At 41.8% G+C, this 21032-nt stretch overlaps 1 protein-coding gene and 1 pseudogene across 3 annotated transcripts in view; both read right to left on the reverse strand.

Annotated features, from left to right (window-relative positions):
* The window catches only part of BICD2 (BICD cargo adaptor 2), an 84274-nt gene that overhangs the window by 49873 nt on the left and 13369 nt on the right, over window positions 1-21032 (reverse strand). The window lies entirely within an intron of this gene.
* LOC142448513 (L-lactate dehydrogenase A chain pseudogene) lies at window positions 14376-20227 on the reverse strand (annotated as a pseudogene).

The raw sequence follows: 21032 nt of genomic DNA on the forward strand, positions 1-21032 counted from the left end.
CCCCACAAGTGTGTCTGTTTCCCCATACAACCTCACACAGACACTCAGCATTTGGGGCAACCAGTGTTCACAAACTTGCCCAACCCACTCAATAGACAGCCTCATGACCAACCCTGGTTCCTGGTACATGGAACACTTCATCTGTATACACTGGACTGAAATCACATTCAGGGCCCTGCATGTCAACCTAAGGCACATGGGAGGAGTGGTGGACGGGGTGGGGGGAGGGTTGCCATTACTAAGTCTGGCAAGATCTGGACAGGAGAGACCAAGAGACTGGCCCATCTTGCTAACTCCACAGCAATGCCTGGTACAACCTGACAAAAAGGAGACTAGCCTGTTGGAACTGAGATTGCAGAAAAAGATGCTGGGAAATTGACAATGAATAAAAGGAGGAGCCTCTAGGAAGATGACAAGGCATAGTAACAAAGTGGTCTCACCAGTATGCTGCCAGGACAAGGACAAGATGTAGAGGGTGGCATGTACTCAGGACAGAGCAATCTGTGATATGGGGCACGGGAAGAGGGATTCCATTTCTGTTCTGCCAGGAAAACCAGCAGTGTCAGGGTATTACACAGATGGGTCTTATTCTTTGCAGGCAAGAGAGCTGGGAGCTCTATAAGTCCCTGTCAAGTCCAGTCAGGGACAAGCTCCCAATACATAGTCCCTCAGTTGACATGACCCTTTCAGATCAGCCTGGTACTTATGGAAAGGAGTCAGAGCAGATTTTTGCCAAAGATTCCGAGAGGCTTAGGACTGGCTGGGCTGGTGGGCCAGGACATGGACTGTACGAGCAGGGCATTCACAAGAGTCTGACAGCAAGGAAGATATAGAGAAGGCCAAAGGACATGTCGTTTCTATATTATGACACTTATGCCATACTGCCCCATGGTCAGGCCACTTTCCTTCCACGTAAAACATCATTCCTTGCCTGCTGAGAGGATGGAACCAACTTAGTACTTTTTAATGACATTAACATGTTGGGCACACCAGCACTGGTCATCTGCTCTTGCTCATGGGCTGTTTAAACACATGGAGATATGACGGATGTATAGGCAGGTAGCCCTCCGGATGCCCAGACCAGAATTGCAAGAAGCCTCAGTCAGTTCTCCACGGGATGCACCCCCACTGTCCCCATAGTCACCAAGATAAAATGAAGCAGAATCCAGTTGCTGGCACAGAGTAAGGGCTTTAAGATTAACAATGGTGGCAACCTGGTGTTTAAAACCAGGAATTTTCTAGACACCTTTTGTAGCTTGATATCCAGATACTCTAGACCAGTGGTTCTCAACTTTCCTAATGCCTGCAGCCCTTTAATACAGTTCCTCATGTTATGGTAACCCCCCAACCATAAAGTTATTTTCATTGCTACTTTGTAACTGTAATTTTGCTACTGTTATGAATCAGGAGACCCCTGTAAAAGGGTTGCTCCACCCCCAAAAGGGGTCATGACCCACAGGTTGAGAACCACTGCTCTAGACAGAGTTGAATAGGCAAGACTGATGTCGCAATCAAGTGCCTAGAGTTCATGTGTGCAAGATCTGAGACAGTCTCCGTGAGGCCACTGCCTGCTCCACCAAACCCAGAGCAGGGACCATAAGTTTTCCTGCAACTTCCCCAAAGGGGAGAGCACAAGGTTTGTTCACATAACTTGGTAAGCTGTATTGAGCCATGGACTGGGTTTTCCTTGCCCTCTTTAAGGATAGGAAGTTCCCATTGGTCCAAGCAACCCCTCTAGTTAGGGTTTCTACTTTCTTGAAGAACCTTAGAAGCCCTGGGCACACATGAGGGTGAGGCTACCATAGTCCAATAGGGAGAGACTCCAAGGAGTTCTATGTACATCTAGAGGTTTTTATAGCTGGGGCCAGCCCCTAAGTAAACAGGCTGGGGCCAGCCAATTTGCTCTGCCCCTTTAAGTCCGGGCTCCTGTCGCTGGGTGCTTAGCAAGGTGCCTGGCATAGAATGGAGGTCCATCAAGGGTTTTCTGGAGGCCTGTCTAGCCCCACTCAAACATTGGGTTTAAGAACCATGTCTTCTCCCCTCATGGTTAGATCAGTCTAGTCCCAACAGGGCCAGGGAGCAGCAAGTCAGAACTCCCCTGAGCCCTCACAGGCAGGGCAGGGGCTTCTCTGAGCCTGCCCTAGTAGGTGAATACTCATGTTGGGTAGATGGTGAGCTCTTGACACCCACTTTCAGAACTCTTGCCTCCATCCACCTCACCTAACCAGTACAGAGAAAGAGAAAAATAATAGTATAAGGATGAGGAAGTCTCTAGGGAGGAAACCATGTAAGCAAGAATAGAGAGGCACATGTTCATGTGGGGCCTAACAGATCATGGGTTTGGCCGTAATACCAAACCTCTGAAACCTCCAGCAGAATGGAAGCACCCATTGTGCTGGAGCCCTTGTTCTCCTCAAGTACGTTTTGGTGCAAAGAATAGTAAGACACCTCTGGAGCCACCCTACCTGGATGCAGCTCCAAGCTGTCACCTGTGGGCTGTTTAACAGAGGCCAGAAAGTGTGGTCATGGACAAGGTGAGTGGTGTTTGCATACCACAGGTACTATGTGGATGTCACCTGCTAGCATGGCTAGGGCACCATAGACACAATCATTTCACATGGCCCATTTATAGGCTGTGAAAGGACAGTGAAGAAAGGTTGGCAAAGCTTCCTTCTACCAGTCCCACCAAGGGCAGTCTGCCCACAGTGGGTAATGGTCTGCTCTTAACTCAGCCCAAGGAGCCAGCTGGTTCTGAGACAACCACCTAAATCCACAAAAGGAGAATTCTCCAGAAAGAATCAGCGTACTCCTTTCCATTAAGGGAACAGTCTACAGAATATATATTTTCTTTCCTAAACAACTATCATGAATACTAGTCATCACAAATAAGTTCAAAAGAACATACCACAAGCATGCACTAGATACACCCATTCAAGACCTGGCCACAAGCCTCTGTTGGGGAGACTTCAGAAAGCCCACCTTGCTGACCTTTTAGACAAAGGCTAAAACAAGTATCCCATATTCCAGAAAGCTCCATACAAACAGGGTAGAAATAGCCTCTGGAACCAGGTAGGTCTCTAGGCAAGGCTGTACAGGAATGTCGTTTCTTCCTAAGCTAGTTTGGTCATTTGCTGCGACAAGCACATGCAGAGCTATGAGAAGCAGACCTGCACATTTCAATGCAGTAGACATGGTTCCTAGAATCAAGTTCCATAATGAAACTGGGTCATTGTGTTAGCCCGGGTTGACTAGAAAAACAACTCCAGAGACTCTTATCTGTGTGTAAGAGAGAACTTTATAATAAAGAGCAATTAAAAATCATTTTATTCCGGGCTCTTACAGCTCAATAGATCCATTCATTGTTTGAAGCAACATTTGTACATGTTACCGTCATCATTTAAAAAACATTTTCTTTCTACTTGAGCCCTTGGTATCAGCTCATCCCTCACCCCCATGAGCCCTTGATAATTTATCAATTATTATTTTTTCATGTCGTAAACTGACCACTGTCTCCCTTCATCCACTATCAAAGAGGAATTGTACATTATAAAAATATCCCTTGTCCAGTCTAGATCAAGTCCATAAGTTCAATATTACTCCATATGTCAATACTAGTCCATAAACTCTTTAGCAGTGGTTCTCAACCTTACTAATACCGCAACCCTTTCATATGGTTCCTCATGTTGTAGTGACCCCCAGCTATGAAATTATTTTCATTGCTACTTCATAACTGTAACTTTGTTATTGTTATGATTCATAATGCAAATATCTGATATACAAGATATATTTTCATTATTACAAATTGAACATAATTAAAGCACAGTGATAAATCACAAAAACAGTATGTAATTATATATTGTGAAATATTTATTTCTAATTACAAATAAATGAAATTTTGCCTTGAAGCACGATGTAGCATGGGTAATAGTCTTTGGGTACTCCTATTTATCTCCATGTGGGCGGACTCGCCTGGAGATGGATAGAGAAGCGGTATCTCGGTTCCTAAGACCATTGGAAGTATGTGTTTTCTGATGGTCTTAGGTGACCCCTGTGAAAGGATTGTTCGATCCCCAAAGGGGTCACGATCCACAGGTTGAGAACCACTGCTTTTTAGACACACGCAGCCATGCAATGATGCTGAATGTGGGAAGATCACAGGCCAGTGGGTGGAAAGTCTTATGGATCCAATGGCGGTGGAAGCATCTCAGCACTGGCATGGGTCTCCATATGGCTCCTCCAGTTCCAGGGCTCTGGTTGCATCAGTGTAGCTCCATGTGGCTTATCAGTAGGAAAATGAAGCCAAGAGTACCTGGCCTCCAGTGAGCTATTTGTCTCCTTCACGCCTCCAAAATGAGGTCATCAAGCTGAGACCTGATTGACAGGCTAGACTCCACCCCTTCACAAGTTGACAGGAGATTATGCAACTGCCAGTCATTTAACTTGCTTGCCTTTAATGAAATTCCTGGACAAAATCAGCATTCTCACCCATTCTATCCCTGAATGGTATTTTATACCCGAAAGGTGGTGGCATCTCTGTAATGCCTGTCATTTGAGGCATTCAGGAAGTTTCCAAGTCCCATGAGCTACATGCTTCAATACCTGCTAAGCAGCTGGGATACATTTCTGGTCCCTGGATACATACACACACACACACACACACACACACACACACACACACACACACACACACACACACACACACCCCTAGAGCTATATCGCTTTAAATAGCTTTTGCCTACTTCTTTGGTCTATTTTCTTTCACTTTCCTCCTATCCCACTATCATGCTCACCCTCCATTTGGTTCTCAGTAATTCCTCTCGGATACATTGTACTTGATCAGACCCCATCAGGCAGTATATGCCCTCCTCCCCATCAACTTTAGATCTCTTGTTTTTGCCAAATACCTGATTTTATTGGCTCCCCACGTCCACTCCCAGCCCCCTCCTCTCCCATGTCCCCCTGGAACCGCTGGTCCTGTTATTTTCTCCTCAATATTGTTAATCCTGCCTATCTTATATAGACAGACATAGGGCAAAAGGAAAAGAAAAACAAATTAACAAAAGAAAAAACCCAATAGATCAGTGGTTCTCAACTTGTGGGTACCGACCCCTTTGAGAGTTGAATAACCCTTTCACAGGGGTCGCCTAAGACCATCGGAAAATAAAATGTACATGTTGCCTATCTTATCTGTTTTCTTTGAGAAAGATGACATTGAACCAGACCAAAGAATTACGATGATAATTTCTGTGAAAGAACACTTGCACATGCTTGCAGACGAAATTTCATTATACTTTCCAAATCTACCTGACACCCCATTTGCACTTGCCATAAGCCCATTCACAGTCAAAGTTGAAGATGTTCCTGAGACAGCACAAGAGGAGTTCATCAAACTTATTAACAGCGATGCAGCGAGAACTGATTTCTTTACCATGGCAGTTAAAATTCTGGATCAAGTGTTTGCAGTCATACCCTGTTCTGTCTGAGACTGTGTGGTGCCTTCTTCCATTTCTAACATACCTTTGTGAAATAGGGTTTTTTAGCTTGTTGGTTATCAAGTCTAAATACATAAGTAGACTTGTTATAGAAGATGATTTTCATTGTGCTCTTGCAAAGACTGCCAGAGAATTTCTGATGTGGTTAAAAAAAACAAAAACGCTACCTCAACCTTTACATGGATGTTAGCTTTTTACACATACTGTTGCAAAATGTAGCAATGCAGTTTACTGTTGTTACATTAAGACTGTTAACCATGCTACACCATGCTTCAAGACAAAATTTCATTTATTTGTAAACAGAAATAAATATTTCACAATATATAATTACATAGTTTTTGCAATTAATCACTATGTTTAATTATGTTCAATTTGTAAAAATGAAAATATATCCTGCATATCAGATATTTACATTATGATTCATAAGAGTAGCAAAATTACAGTTATGAAGAAGCAACGAAAATAATTTCATGGTTGGAGGTCACCACCACATGAGGAACTGTCTGAAATAGTCACGGCATTTGAAGGTTGAGAACCACTGCAATAGATAGTTTGAGGTCTGTCTGCTGACCCTTATGTATGCTTTCCAATCAAGTCTGATGCGTGCCAAAGCCTGTCCCTGAGTCAGAAATATATTTTCAGAATTCGTCGGGGACTTGGTTACTTTGCTCCCGCCTTGCAGCCCTGTTGCACTCCCTTCAGTGTTTCACCCTGCTCTGCATGGGCCACACTTTCCACACACAGTCTTCAGTGCTGTCCCCACAGCTCTATGGGTCAGCGAGGGAATGGTGCGTCTCCTGGTGGGGCTGGCCCCAAGCAGGGATGCCATCCCAGGGCTTGGTGGGCCATAGTGAGGTTCGTGTTCTCTCTTTGTCTCCACGCCCCCTCCCCGAGTTCGCTTCAGTGTGGTTTGGACAGACCTACGTCTCTCTCCAGGCTATATTGACTGTATCTTCTGTGCTGTCCTCTGTATTAGCTTCTTCGGGGTGGGGGTCAACATAGCTCGGCTTGGGCCTGGTGCCTAGATTATTTTAGATTTATAACTAGTAACCTTCCTTTCATTAACAATCTGTACTTCAAGTATACTAATGCCTATTTTCCAAACACACTTCTGTCCCTGGCTGGCTGGTTTTATTCAGTTATATCGTGTCTGCTTTTTGACAGAGCTTTTAGATCTATTGCTAATACATATGGTATTCTGCAGACAGCACATAGTCTTATACTGCCGATGAAATACTGTACCATTTACTCAACATCCATAAAGACGAAACAAACAAAACTATATGTGAACCAGACATGCATCCAACAAATCTGGGACTGTCCCAGAGAGTTCGTCTTCCTCCACAAAGATTCATGTTCATGTGCAACAAAGTCATTAGCACTTTTAAGTTTTGATGAAGGATTTGACACGAAGATTTAAAAAGTTGTTTCAAAAAAAGCAAGAAGACTCCAAGTGCCCCAGAGGATGATGGGCACTCTCCGAAAGCTTCACTCCAACATAACTCATTAGCTTCTCTCACAGGTAGGTATTATTTTCATTTTACAGGAAAGGAAACTGGACTCTTAGAACCAGTGACTCCACAAATGTTTCCTAAGTGCACCAGGCAGAAAAAGAAGAGAGGAAGCAGCAGCACTACTTAAAGGGCAGAATCAGCGTCTAACCTATTGTTTCCCAAAGTAAGTGATATTGCCCCCTTGGGGGTTGCTGTAGGGTAGAAGGCTAGTTTTTAATAGGCAGGAAAGTACAGAAAAAACAATTTTCCCTTTAAAGTAGGAAGTAGGCTAAATTACTCTGGACACTGATGGGGGCTTCCACTTCTCAACTTGTCTGCACTTAAATAAGAATCACCTGTAAAACTGGAAATTGTCATTCCCTGTCTGTACACAGTTACCTGCCTGCCAGATCTGAGACTTAGCATCTAACTGTTCAGACTTACTTTGGCAAGTGCATATCAATCACCAGATCCACTGAGCAGCAGACACATTGCTTCTGAGCCTATTTCAGAGTACGGGAAATGAATGTCCTTCCATCCTCATAAGCTCAACCAGAGAAATCAGAGAATTGAGCACAGAAACTGGCTTTTCCCAAAAGAGGAAGGTAGCCACCATGGAGGCTGAGATCTGTGTTTCCCTCAGCCTCTTGGCATCTGGAAATCTCACAAGAATATAGCCACACAAAACCTTGAACATAGATGTTCACAACAGCTATGTTCCCGACATTAAACAATGGGTCACAACCCACTAACCCTTAAATCAGACGTCCTCAAACTGCGGCCTGCAAAGGACATTTATCTGGCTCGCGGGTGTTTTTGCCCTGTTTTGTTTTTTACTTTAAAATAAGATATGTGCAGTGTGCATAGGACTTTGTTCATATATTTTTTAACTGTAGTCCAGCCCTCCAATGGGTCTGAGGGACAGTGAACTGGCCCCGTTTAAAAAGATTGAGGCCCCCTGCCTTAAATGAACATATCTTGGTAGACTGATACAAAGGAACCCTATACAACAGAAACGTATACAACAGTGAAAAGAACCAGACTGCTGAAAATGAAGCAATGAAGACCCAATATATTCACACTAAGCAACAGAAGAGCATCACAAATTTTACTTACAGCAAAATTCCATGTATATGAATCTCTAGACATTTAATCTCCAGCAGCAAACATAGCTCAGATGTGGGTGGACACAGACTAGCAGTGTTCCAATGAACACTGCAGAGGAATAAAAACGCCATGTCTTTGCCAGAGCAGTAACTACCAAGTGTACACTTTTCTGTTATTAGAAGCCGTCACATCGCTTCTGACTCATAGCTACCCTACTGCCTGGCCCTACACCTTCCTCATAATTGTTATGTTTGAGCCCCTTCTTGAAAACACTGTAGCATTTCATCTCGATGAGGGTCTTCTCTTTTTCACTGGCCTTCAACATATCCAAAGTATGTGAGACATCGTCTTACCATTCTTGATTCCAAGGGGCATTCAGTCTTTACTTCTTTCAAGACAGGCTTGTTTTTCTGGTATGTGGTACTTTCAATATTCAGAGTCAACACCATAATTTAAATGCATCCGTTCTTCTTTGGTCTTTTTTATTTGTTGTCCAGAGCTTTCCCACGCATAAGAGATGATTGAAAATTCCATGGTTTATGATAGGATCGCTGAAGACAAATGGGTGCATAAGCAAAAGAGAAAGTGTCTGGGGTCTTAAAGGCTTGAAGGTGAACAAGCAGCCATCTAGCTCAGAAGCAAAAAAGCCCACATGGAAGAAGCACACTGGCCAGTGCGATCACGAGGTGCCAAGGGACCAGGTATAAGGCATCATGCAAAAAAAAAAAAAACAACGATATAAGTGTGTGTATGTATGTGTATATATGTGTATATGTATATGTATATATATACCATATTAAATGAAGGGGGAAGTGCAGAGTGGAGACCCAAGGCCCAAGTGTTGGCCAATGGAGATCCCCTCATAGAGGCGTTTAGGAGAGGAGATGGGTTAATTAGGGTGCGAGGTAGTACCGATGAAGAACACAGCTTTCCCCCAGATCCTGGATGCTTCCTCCCCCCAACTACCATGAGCCGAATTCTACCTTGCAGGCCTGGATAGGACAGAGGCTGTACACTGGTACATATGAGGGCTGGAGGTACAGGGAATCCAGGGTGGATGATACCTTCAGGACCAAGGGTGTGAGGGACGATGCTGGGAGAGTGGAGGGTGAGTGGGTTGGAAAGGGGGAACTGATTACAAGGATCCACATGTGACCTCTTCCCTGGGAGAGGGACAGCAGAGAAGGGGGGAAGGGAGACTCCGGATAGGGCAAGATATGACAAAATAACGAGGTATAAATTACCAAGGGCACATGAGGGAGGGGAGAAAGGGGAGGGAGGGGGAAAAAAAAGAGGACCTGATGCAAGGGGCTTAAGTGGAGAGCAAATGCCTTGAGAATGATTGGGGCAGGGAATGTATGGATGTGCTTTATACAATTGATGTATGTATATGTATGGATGGTGGTAAGAGTTGTATGAGTCCCTAATAAAATGTAAAAAGAAAAAAAAAGAAAATTCCATGGTTTAAGTAAGGTGACCGTTAATCCTCAAAGTGACATTTTTTTCTTTAATATATTAAAGAGGTCGTTTTTAGCAGATGTGCCCAATGCAATATGTCATTTGATTTTTTGACTGCTGCTTCCATCAGCACTGAATTTGAATCAAAATAAAATGAAAACCTTAAAAACCTCAATCTTTTCTCCAATTATCATGATATTGCCCATTAGTCAAGATGTGAGAAGTCTGGTTTTCATTAAGTTTAGTTGCAATCCACTCAGGCTGTAATCTTTCAGCAAGTGCTTCAAGTCCTCAACTTCAGCAAGTAAGACTGTGTCATTTGCATATCAAAAGCTGTTAATGAGTCTTCTTCCAATTCAGCTGCTGCATTCTTCTACATGTAGTGGAACTTCTTAGATAAACTGCTCGGCATACAGACTGAATAAGTATGTTGAAAAGATACAACACTGATGCACATCTTTCCTGATTTGAAATCAGGCAGTACTTTCTTATTCTGTATAGCCTTGTTGCCTCTTGGTCTATGTACAGGTTCTACATGAGCACAAGTAAGTTTTCTGGAATTTCCATTCTTGGCAATGTTATCCACAGTTTGTTATGATTCGCACAGTTAAAAGCCTTTGTAGTCAATAAAACATACTGTAAACATCTGGAAAAGGACATCATCCTTGATAATTTAGAATGTCAGTGAAAAAGAGGAAGACCTTTGCTGAAATGGACTGACATGGTGGCTGCAACAATGGACTCAAGCATAACAATTGAGAGGTGCAGGACTGCTGAACAAAGGGTCACTTGGAGTTGGAAATGACTCAATGGTACCTAATAACAACAAACATCTTTCTGGTATTTTGGACTTTCAAGTAAGATTCATCTGACAGTAGCAATAATATCATATCCATATCCTCACCTAATCTGGCTTGAATTTCTGGCAGATTCCTATTGATATACTGCTACAACTGTTTATGAATTATCATGTATATTTTAGTGTATGCTAATTATACTCAAATTTTAAAATGAGGGCTAGTTACAATACACAATTATTTGAGTTGTGGCCAGAATTACTCCAGAAATGTCCACTCCTCAAGGCTAGAGGTTACCCTAAAAAATGTAGTCCAGCCCTGGACTAGGTCTCCAGGCAGTCAACAGGTCAGTAAGAACAGTTTTCAGAACCTCCATGAAAGTCAAAGCCCACAAAGGTTCTAAAGAGCAAATAACCAGGACCATGTTCTTACTCCAAACTCCCACAACCACAAAGAGCCTTTTGGATAGGAGAAAATAGCTCTGGAAATTCTTATTGGATTCCCACTAGGCCCCATTTCAAAATTAGGCATATCCAGTGATCCAGATTTGGGGGAGAGTCGGGGAGGGAGACTACACAAGTTGCTGGGAATGAGGAGCCAGTGAAAAGTACTTGGTTCCCTGCCCCTACCAAGAGCAGTGGCCACATTTGACTATTGAAGGCTGTGGTAGTAAAGAGGAACTCTGTCTTAATAAACACTGTCTGCATCCCTTGGGTGTGGGAACCTTGGGTCTTTGGCTAGTCTGTTCCCTTTGAAACTGTGCCTCACCAGACTCTATGAGAGCAGCGATAACTTCCATCTCCTCCACAGCTACGGTGGGTGAAACAGCTACAGGAGTTGACCACTGATTACAGCAGCTACCCCAGACCCATGCTGAGTAGGACCAAGACTGGGCATGGGGGGCAAATGTAAAGACCTGGACCACAAACAGAGGCAAGAATGGCTTCTTCGTGAGACAAGAGCTCAGAGACGTCCTCTAGAATCAGAGTTTCTCTTAATGAAATCTTTATTTTACTCAGATAATTGCTTTGGAGACCAAGAACCAGCACCATCTTGTAAACTACACTGCACCCTCAAGACACAGTTCCTCGACTCCTTACACTAATATTATCTAGTAGGAACAAAGTACATTGGAGCGAAGTTCCTGGAATCTTGTATAGCTGTGGGAACACTTAAAAAGCTTTGGCATGCATATGCAGGTGGAGCAAGTCATGCTAGTTGTGTGGCTTCCTTCTCCTCTTGTTGTTAGGTGTCATTGAGTTGTTTCTGACCCATAGCAACCCTATGCACAACAGAAAGAAACACTGCACAGTACTGCTCCATCCTCACAACTGTTCCTAAGTTTGAGTCCATTGTTACAGCCACTATGTCAATCCACCACCTTGAGGACCTACTTCTTTTTCGCTGCCACTCCATTTTACCAAGCATGATGTCCTTTTCCAGGGCTGGTTCTCTCCTAACAACATGTTCAAAGTATGTAAGACTAAGTCTTAGCATTCATTCTTGTGTTAAGGATAGCAAAAGAGATTGGTTTGTCCTTTTATTAGTCCATGATATTTCAACATTCTTCTCTAGTACCACAATCCAAATGTATCAATTCTTTGTCAGTCTTCCTTATTCAATATTCATGCATATGAAGCAATGGAAAATACCATGGCTTGGGTCAGGAACACTATAGTCCTCAAAAAGTAACATCCTAGATTTTCAATACTAAAAAAAGGTCTTATACAGTAGGTTTACCTACTGCAATGTGTTTTGATCTCTTGATTGCTGTTTCCATGAGCATTGACTATGGACCCAAACAAGACAAAATTCTTGGCAACTTCAACCTTTTCTCCATTTATATTACCTACTGGTACAGTGGTGAAGATTTGGCCTTCTTTAGATTGAGTTGTAAGCCATACAGAAGGCTGCAATCCTTTATCTTCATTAGCAAGTGCTTCAAGGCTCCTCATTTACAAGTAGGGATGCCATATTCTTCTTCGTATAATCCAGCTTCCTTGATTATTCGCTCAGCATACAGAATGAATAAGTATGAGAGGATTCAACCCTGACACACCCCTTTCCTGGTGTAGTCAACCCTGACACATACCTTTCCGTGCAGTATTTTCTTTGTTCTATTTGCACAACTGCCTTTTGGTGCATGTACAAGTTCCTCAAAAGCACAATGAAGTACTTTGGAATTCCCATTAGTCTCAAGGTTATACACGTGTATTAAGGTTTACAGAGTTGAATACTTTTGCATAATCAATAAAACACAAGTAAACACCTTACTGGTATACCATTCTCTGCTTTCATCCAAGATCCATTTGATATCAGTAATGATATCCCTTGTTCCATGTCCTCTTCTGAATCCAGCCTGAACATCTGGTAATTATTCCCTGTCAATGTACTGCTGCAACATTGCTGGATGAACTTCAGCAAAACTGTACTTGCATGTGATATCAGTGATATTGTTCCATAGTTTGAGCATTCTGCTGGGATACCTTAGGAATGGGTAAAAATATGGATCTCTTCCAGTGAGTCAGTAAAAGACAAGTATCTAATGCCTTTAATATACCTAATGAGCCAAGCCAGGAGAAAGGAAGGACACTCTCTCTCCTTTCCCTTTTTGTCTGCTTTTGCTCCATCTGTTTCATGTGGTAGCACTTTAAAGCTTATGTAAGGCCGTATAAGGGGCAGGAGGTGCATTTTCCATCTAGAAAATGACAGTGAGGGATTCTATAGGACTTCAGTTTTTCTGAAACTTAGGTTCTTCCCCTGGCAGGCCTCTAGAAAGCCTAATTAGGATGAAATTATTTTGTGTGTGGCTGTGAGGCTGGTATTCTTTGGAATCTGTAGTCTTTCTATTCTTTTGCTGTGTATTGAGAATGTTGTGAGTCTGCAATAAAGAGAACATTAAACTTGGGTACTTAAAAAAATAATTTAACTGAGTTGATAGACACAGAGAAATGCAGGCAGAGAGTGTGGTCGGTTTAACTTGTAAAACTGTAAGTTTGCTCTTCATCCAACAGGGCATTCACCTGGAGTGACATGAGGGGCCAAGCTTATAAAAAGAAAGATGGTGCCCACCTAGAGGTTACACTTTGGTTCACCATTAAGGTATTAAGTCTCCATTTTAGAAATCTCTTCCGACTTTAGAAACATCCTATTCGGGTTTTGTTCTTTCTTCCTCTTTTATCAAATCACTTTTCATACTTTATAAGACAGCCCTTCTAAAAAAAACAAAAAATGCTGATAAAGGTATAATTTTTTCCTCTGTAAGATATTAATTATATTAAATGTAAATTGATATATTATATTTCTTTAGAACTTCAACTCTGATTTAAAACATGAAAGTTTTAATATTATAAAGAGCAAATGAAATGACATATATGTAAAGTTATATAAAACAACTTTAGAATCAAGATGTCTAAGGAATTTGTTGATATTAAATTTAGTTAGAAAAGGTTTGTTATAATTTGATCTATATTCAGGCCGAATGAAAGTTGTTATCCCTAGGATACTGCTGTTGTGAGGGGACTCAAGGTTTTAGGCACCCCCACTGGCCCGATCACAATGGGCTACATATAACCCCCTCCCTGGGGGAGGGACAAAAGAAAAGTGGGTGAAGGGAGACATCGGACAGTGTAAGACATGAAAAAACAACAATTTATAAATTATCAAGGGTTTGTGAGGAAGGGAAAGTGGGGGAGGAAGGGGAAAAAATGAGGAGCTGATACCAAGGGCTCAAGTAGAAAAATATGTTTTGAGAATGATGATAGCAACAAATGTACAAATGTGCTCGACACAATGATTAGATGGATAGATTGTGCTAAGAGTTGTACAAGCCCCCAATAAAATGATACAAAAAACAAGATTAGAGTAAAACTGCTTTTAGGAAAAAATTCACTGTGACCAGAGAACCTTCCCAGGCGACACCACTGGGTGCACTGAGAGTGAGCTGCTTGTGCGTGCCCAGCGGGAAAAATGAGTATTATGAAAGTTCTGTTTGTGTGTGTGGTTCTTTTTTGGGGGGTGGGGGGGGGTTAACACCTTGTATTGTCCTGGATCTTAAGAATCCTATGGGAAAGAGTGTCAAAAGATAAATTTATAACTTAATCTGATCCACACATCAGGAAGAAATTGTGAAAGTTTGGGATGGGCCTAGCGATATTATATCTCTCTAATAAATATTTTAAAAATGGGGGCGTGTTCTGACTACAGGAAAGAAGCTTAATAGAACTTTGCCTGTTAAGCATTGAATCTGCCCTAGTAAATTAAAGGAGCTAAAATACTTCTGTTTGTTTTTTTGAGAAATGTATTTAATTGCATTATTGCGAGTTAATACATATATCATATATATTGAACCTTAGTTGAATCCCATCAAGCAGTATTATACAATTGCTATCACAATCAGTTTCCAAACATTATTTTCCTTTCTGGACTCCTTGTTATTGTTTCCCTTTTACTCCCCACTTCCCACTCCCGACTATTACCCACCCCAGCCCCCGTCCCCCGAAACCCTTATTCTACTAGCTGCCCCTAAAGGTTCATCAATCTTGGGTTTCATATACTGAAAACCAGAAAAACATATTATACACTTTCAAGAAGGTGAGCACCAAAAATGATATGACACTTCTGAGATAAACTCTAATATGAACAACCAAAACAAAACAAAAATACAGATAATGTTGAAAACCAGATCAGGTCAGTGTACCTGAATTATTCACTTGTACGGAATCAGTCCTTTCATGGCTCAACACTATTTACACAAATAATGTGGGTTAATTGTCAGGGAAATTTACAATAATGATCACTGAGAATGCCAGTCACAGATTTGCCGGAATCATACATTTCTTAGTGGAACACGTAGGAAATCAATGTAGCAAGACCATGTTTGTTTGCCTAACAACAGCTCAACAATCTAGGTACACTATCCTCTGCTTCCTCAGACACCTCGTATTTTCCTACTTAAGTCCTCAGGTTTGAAATACTTCTTTAAATTTAAAGCTGAAACATCTACTACAGGCAGAAAAAGGATACTGTATTCTAAAATCACAGGCTCTGAAGTCATTGCATTTTGCTTTGTTTTCCACTGCTGCCACGGGTACCTAATAATTGGCAGCTTAGGTCTATCAAACATTTGGCATATATTGTCATTCTTTGGTTATTATTTTCTGTCCAAGATCCTATAGACTTGTCATAGTGAATGAGTGCAAAAAAGACTTATATGTTATAAATTACAGGGCATAAAATTATAAGTACATCTTTCTCAGTTAAAGATATCCAAAGTTCCTGATTTGGTGGTCAAACTGGCTGGAGAACTAAGCCTGAAATTCAGGGACACTCCTAACCTGATCAGCTACCCCATTGATGAAAGACTCACCTGTAAGTACAATTTAATTATTCCAAAATTTGCCCTTGTTTTTATTTTTCAGTTAATCTTATTGATAGAATACAATCTAAAATTATATTAATTGATTTCCTAGTTACCTTCTGCTTTTTAGGGGGACAGATGCTTGGATTAAGAATGCACTAAGGCTCACTAGTTGAAACTATAACCCATAATCTGTTCCCTGTAACTTATGTTGATAATAATAATGAATGCGAGAATGACCTCAGAATATAGAACTGCAGTTGGGGAGACTGTCTATTTGTGATAATCCCCAAATAGAAACTTGGTTGTCAAGTTTTACTTGACCCTTATGAGTAGGTATTCCTGTGTAGTCAATCCCACTACATCAGTTTAAGTGATTTCACTTTTATTGACAGCAGATTTACATGAGTACTCTCTTGTTGAATGTACATACAGCATACTTTGGGAACTCTAAGTTACTTTTAGATATTCATAGTGAAGATGCCAATAAAGATTAAAGTCAAAATATCACGTTATAAAATGAGAATCAGAAGGAACCCTTAGGCTAACACTCGGGTTGGGGACAGTCACTTTTCTGAGAGCTTTAATCTCATGTTACAGTATAGTCGAATTTCAACAGTCTTTGAGAAATTTATCCATCACCATGGGACAAATACCAAAAGAAGTTACTGAGGGGAGGGGATGCAACAGTGATTCTTATACTCGTTTACTCCTCCCCCGACCCCTACCCCCAATGCTCCCCCTGCTCCAGAAACCTTTACTCTGCACAAGAATAACTTTGTACTTTTAACTAACTTGGTAAGGTGGAGTCTGTGTAGAGGTCAACACTTCTTCTTTTTAAATTTTTATTTATTTATTTTTAAAATTTTAATCATTTTATTGGGAGCTCATACAACTCTTATCACAATCCATACATCCATCCACTGGAGGTCAACACTTCTTAAATAAATAAATACAAAGAACAGGGTGTACACAGGATTAGACAATACGGCCACATGGCAACACACTGTAACACCCTTCCAGGCACCAGATTTATTTGAATGACTACCATCATCTGGGTCAGTTGTACAAAGGATAGTAGTAATCTTAACTTGCATTCCACTCATAGTATACACATAATTACACTTTCCATGCCTCACATACGGTAAGGGAAAAAGAACAGCTTGGCCTAAAATGATGTATATAGGCTCTGATAAACACTGTGAGTTGGAAATATTGTCTTTTTATGTAGCCTGGTTCCTTGAACCATCAATCACCCTGCGCTATCTACAGAATACATGATGCCTTGGGCAGGGTTCGGGTGAAGTGCAGAGATTTGCTGCTCCTTCCACATACAGCCAATCCTGTCAAGCAGTGACAAGGCACATGGGGTCAGAAATCACATGACTTCAGAAATCATCCTGAGAAGCTATGAAACTCTAATAACCACCACATGAGCTTCAGTAGCAAAGGAACCCATACCCAAGTTGCAAGTAAGGACTGTGCCCCAACGCCTGGCCACTGTGGACACTTAAGTGGCTTAAGTCCACTGCAGTTCCCTCACAACAAGCAGCCTGGGGGTAATGTATGGAGTGTCAAATAGAGTGAGCCTACATAGAAGGGTACAAAGTCAGGCAAAAGTGACTATAATCCAGGAGAATGATAGGCTTCTCAGACAGTATGAGAGTTCCAAAGAAAAAGTAGTGAGGGGTGTGAGGATTGTGATGGCCAGGATTTGAGTGCCAAAGTGTAACGATTTATAGAGATGGAAGCTGAGAAACCGCCCCTCTCATGACAACCCCAAGAGGAAACAGAGAAAAAGCTGACACTATGGAGGTAGGTGAGGCCTGGGAGAACCAACTGTGGTTCAGACTAAGGTACTGGGTCAGGACACGGGCCAAGAGAGATCCCAAAGCCACCCTGGCCTAGATTTAGCACATCATCCAGACCAAATTCGTGTGTGTGTGTGTGTGTGTGTTACACACTGAAGTAACAGGTATTGTAAGAAGTGGTGGGTAGGTATCTTTAAAATGGAGACTACCCTCAGGAAATATAGAGGGGCAGAAGGAATAAGGTACTTGATTAGGGAAGGATTTAGTAGATAACTAAGCCAGAAAAATGGAAAGATAAAATTGAAATGACAGTGGAGGTATTTGGAAACCCACAAAGGCCACTTTTATACTTTGAGATGAGTGCCCTTATCAGTCACCCTCACCTGCAGGTGTGTTAATCAAGCACCAGAGCCCCATTTCTTATAAGCTCCACTACAGCCTTACGGAAACAACCACTGTCTAACTGAGGCATCTTACTACTTCCAACCACAATCTAGGAGGTCACTGGTACAGTCAGCCTACTTTATAGTAGGAACAAGACAGAAGGTTTGGTGACTTGACCTAGAGAAACAGTTATTAACTCCTCAGTAGGTTCTGAACCTGGATAAACTAACATCTTACTTGAGAAACCCTGCCTACATTCAAACACAAACAACTAACAATTCAGTGATAGTGACTAGATACTTCAAATGATAAAATCAATCCTTCATTACTTTTCTGAGTTGTTCCTATGTTAATATAAATTTACTGCCACTGATGAAACAACTTTATTTCTTAAATGTTTCTCCCTTCCACTATCATGATCCCAATTCTACCTTACAAACCTGGCTAGACCAGAGGATGTACATTGGTACAGATAGGAACTGGAAACACAGGGAATCCAGAACAGATGATCCCTTCAGGACCAGTGGTGAGAGTAGTGATACCAGCAGGGTGGAGGGACGGTGGGGTAGAAACGGGGAACTGATTATAATTATCTACATATAACCTCCTCCCTGGGGGACGACAACAGAAAAGTGGGTGAAGGGAGAAGTCGGACAATGTAAGATATAACAAAATAATAATAATAAATTATCAAGGGTTCATGATGGAGAGGGGAGGGGGGAGGAATGGGGGAAAATGAGAAGCTGATACCAAGGGCTCAAGTAGAAAGCAAATGTTTTGAGAATGATGATGGCAACAAATGTACAAATGTGCATGACACAATGGATGTCTGTATGGATTGTGATAAGAATTGTACGAGCCCCCAATAAAATGATTTTAAAAAAATTACTGCCACTAAGGTTTCTAATTCTCACTTGCCTGTCATTTTGCTGCATTGTGATACCAAAAGTGTCACGTAGGGTGAATCTATTTCAGTAGTGACTCTAACTAAGAAAAGACCAGGAAGAAAATATAGGTACTCCACTTTTGAGGGATGAGCCATTGAAAACTATGAATAGCATTAACATTATCTGATGTTGTGCTGGAAAATGAGGCCCTCAGGTTAGAAAGCACTCAAAATACAACTGAGGAAGAGCTGCCTCCTCAAGGTAGAGACAGTCTTAATGATGTGAATGGAGCAAAGTTGCTGATGGTGCATGACGCAACATTAGAAGTTGTAAATGCCCATTAAGAGGGTGGAATGCAAAAAGTATGAATGTAGGAAAATTGGAAGCCATCAAAAATTAAATGGAACTCATCGAGTGATTTCCTAGGCATCAGTGAGCTGAAAGGGAATGATATTTGCCATTTTGAATCATATAATCATATGGTAAATCATCCTTGATTTACTCAATGCAATGTGTTGTTCCATCTCTTAATTGCTATTTCCCAAAGTACTGATTGAAAATCTAAGCAAGACAAAATTCTTGACAACTTCAATCTTTCTTCCATTTATCATGATGTTACCTATTTGATCCAGTTGTGAGCATTTTTGAGTTAACTGAAGGCTGTAATCCTTAATTTTCATCAGCAAGTACTTCAAGTCTTCCTCACTTTCAGCAAGCAAGGTTATGCTGTCTGCATATTGTAGGCTGTTAATAAGACTTCCTCTAATCTGGATGCTACTTTCTTCTTCATATAATCCAGCTTCTCTGATGATCTGCTCAGTCTACAGATTGAATATAAGTATAATGAGAAGTATAAACCCTTGCTGTGTTTGAACAACTGCCTCTTGATAGATGGGCATGCTCTGCATAAGCACAATGAAGTGTTTTGTCCCAAGATGCATGAGACACTGAGGAACACATTGTGTTCCAGAAAGTCCCTAATTAGGGTAGAAATTTAATTTTTCATCATACTTTCTGGCAAGTCTGCTACAGACAGCCCAATGGCACTGGGAAGAGAGTCTTTCAGTTTGACCACCTCAGAAGCACCATGGACCACCTCTTTGTGGAACTCTTTCCATTGTTCCTTATCTCCATCGATGCCTAAAGTAGGGTGCAGGTTTTTCAGGGAGACACCAGCAACATACACTCCACTCCAAACTGGTACACCAGAGTCTCCATGTTCCCCAAGGACCCATCCATGACAACTTAGTGGGTGGACGCCCAGCCTATCCCCAATTATGTAACAAAACTGCACTGAATTCACATTGCAACCATTTCCAATAACATGGTTTCGGGGAGCCACTTATCTTCCAAACCAAATAGGTAAGGATATCCACTGGATTAGAAACAACAAGCAAATGTGGTGAAGAAAGCTGATGGTGCTGGCTATCAAAAGACATAATGTCTGGGGTCTTAAAGGTTTGAAGATAAACAAGCAGCCATCTAGCTCAGAAGCAACAAAGCCCACATGGAAGAACACACCAGCCTGTGTGATGATGTGGTTCCGAAGGGATCAGTTATCAGGCATCAAAGAACAAAAAATCACATCATTGGTGCACACCTCCACGATAAGATCGCCGAGGACAAACGAGTGCATAAGCAAATGTGGCAAAGAAAGCTGATGGTGCCCGGCTACCAAAAGAGATAGTGTCTGGGGTCTTAAAGGCTTGAAGGTAAACAAGCAGCCATCTAGCTAAGAAGCAACAAAGCCCACATGGAAGAAGCACACCAACCTGTGCGAGCACGAGGTGTCTGAGGGATCAGGTATAAGGCATCATCAGAAAAAAAAATCTTACCATAGTGAATGAAAGGGGAAGTGCAGAGTGGAGACCCAAAGCCCATTTGTCGGCCACTGGAGATCCCCTTGCAGAGGGGTCTAAAGGAGGAGATGAGTCCATCAGGGTGTGATGTAGCACCGATGAAGAATACAGTTTTCCTCCAGTTCCTAAATGCTTCCTCCCCCCCAGCTACCATGATCCGAATTCTACCTTGCCAAGTCTGGATAGAGCAGAGGATGTACACTGGTGCAAATGGGAGCTGGAGGCACAGGGAATCCAGGGCAGATGATACCTTCAGGACCAGGGGTGTGAGGGGCGATACTGGAAGAGTAGAGGGTGAGTGGGTTGGAAAGAGGGAACCGATTACAAGGATCTACATGTGACAGACAACAGAAAAGGGGGTGAAGGGAGATGTCAGACAGGGAAA

The sequence above is a fragment of the Tenrec ecaudatus genome, chromosome 5, assembly GCF_050624435.1.
Source record: "Tenrec ecaudatus isolate mTenEca1 chromosome 5, mTenEca1.hap1, whole genome shotgun sequence".
In the NCBI taxonomy this organism is placed as follows: domain Eukaryota; kingdom Metazoa; phylum Chordata; class Mammalia; order Afrosoricida; family Tenrecidae; genus Tenrec; species Tenrec ecaudatus.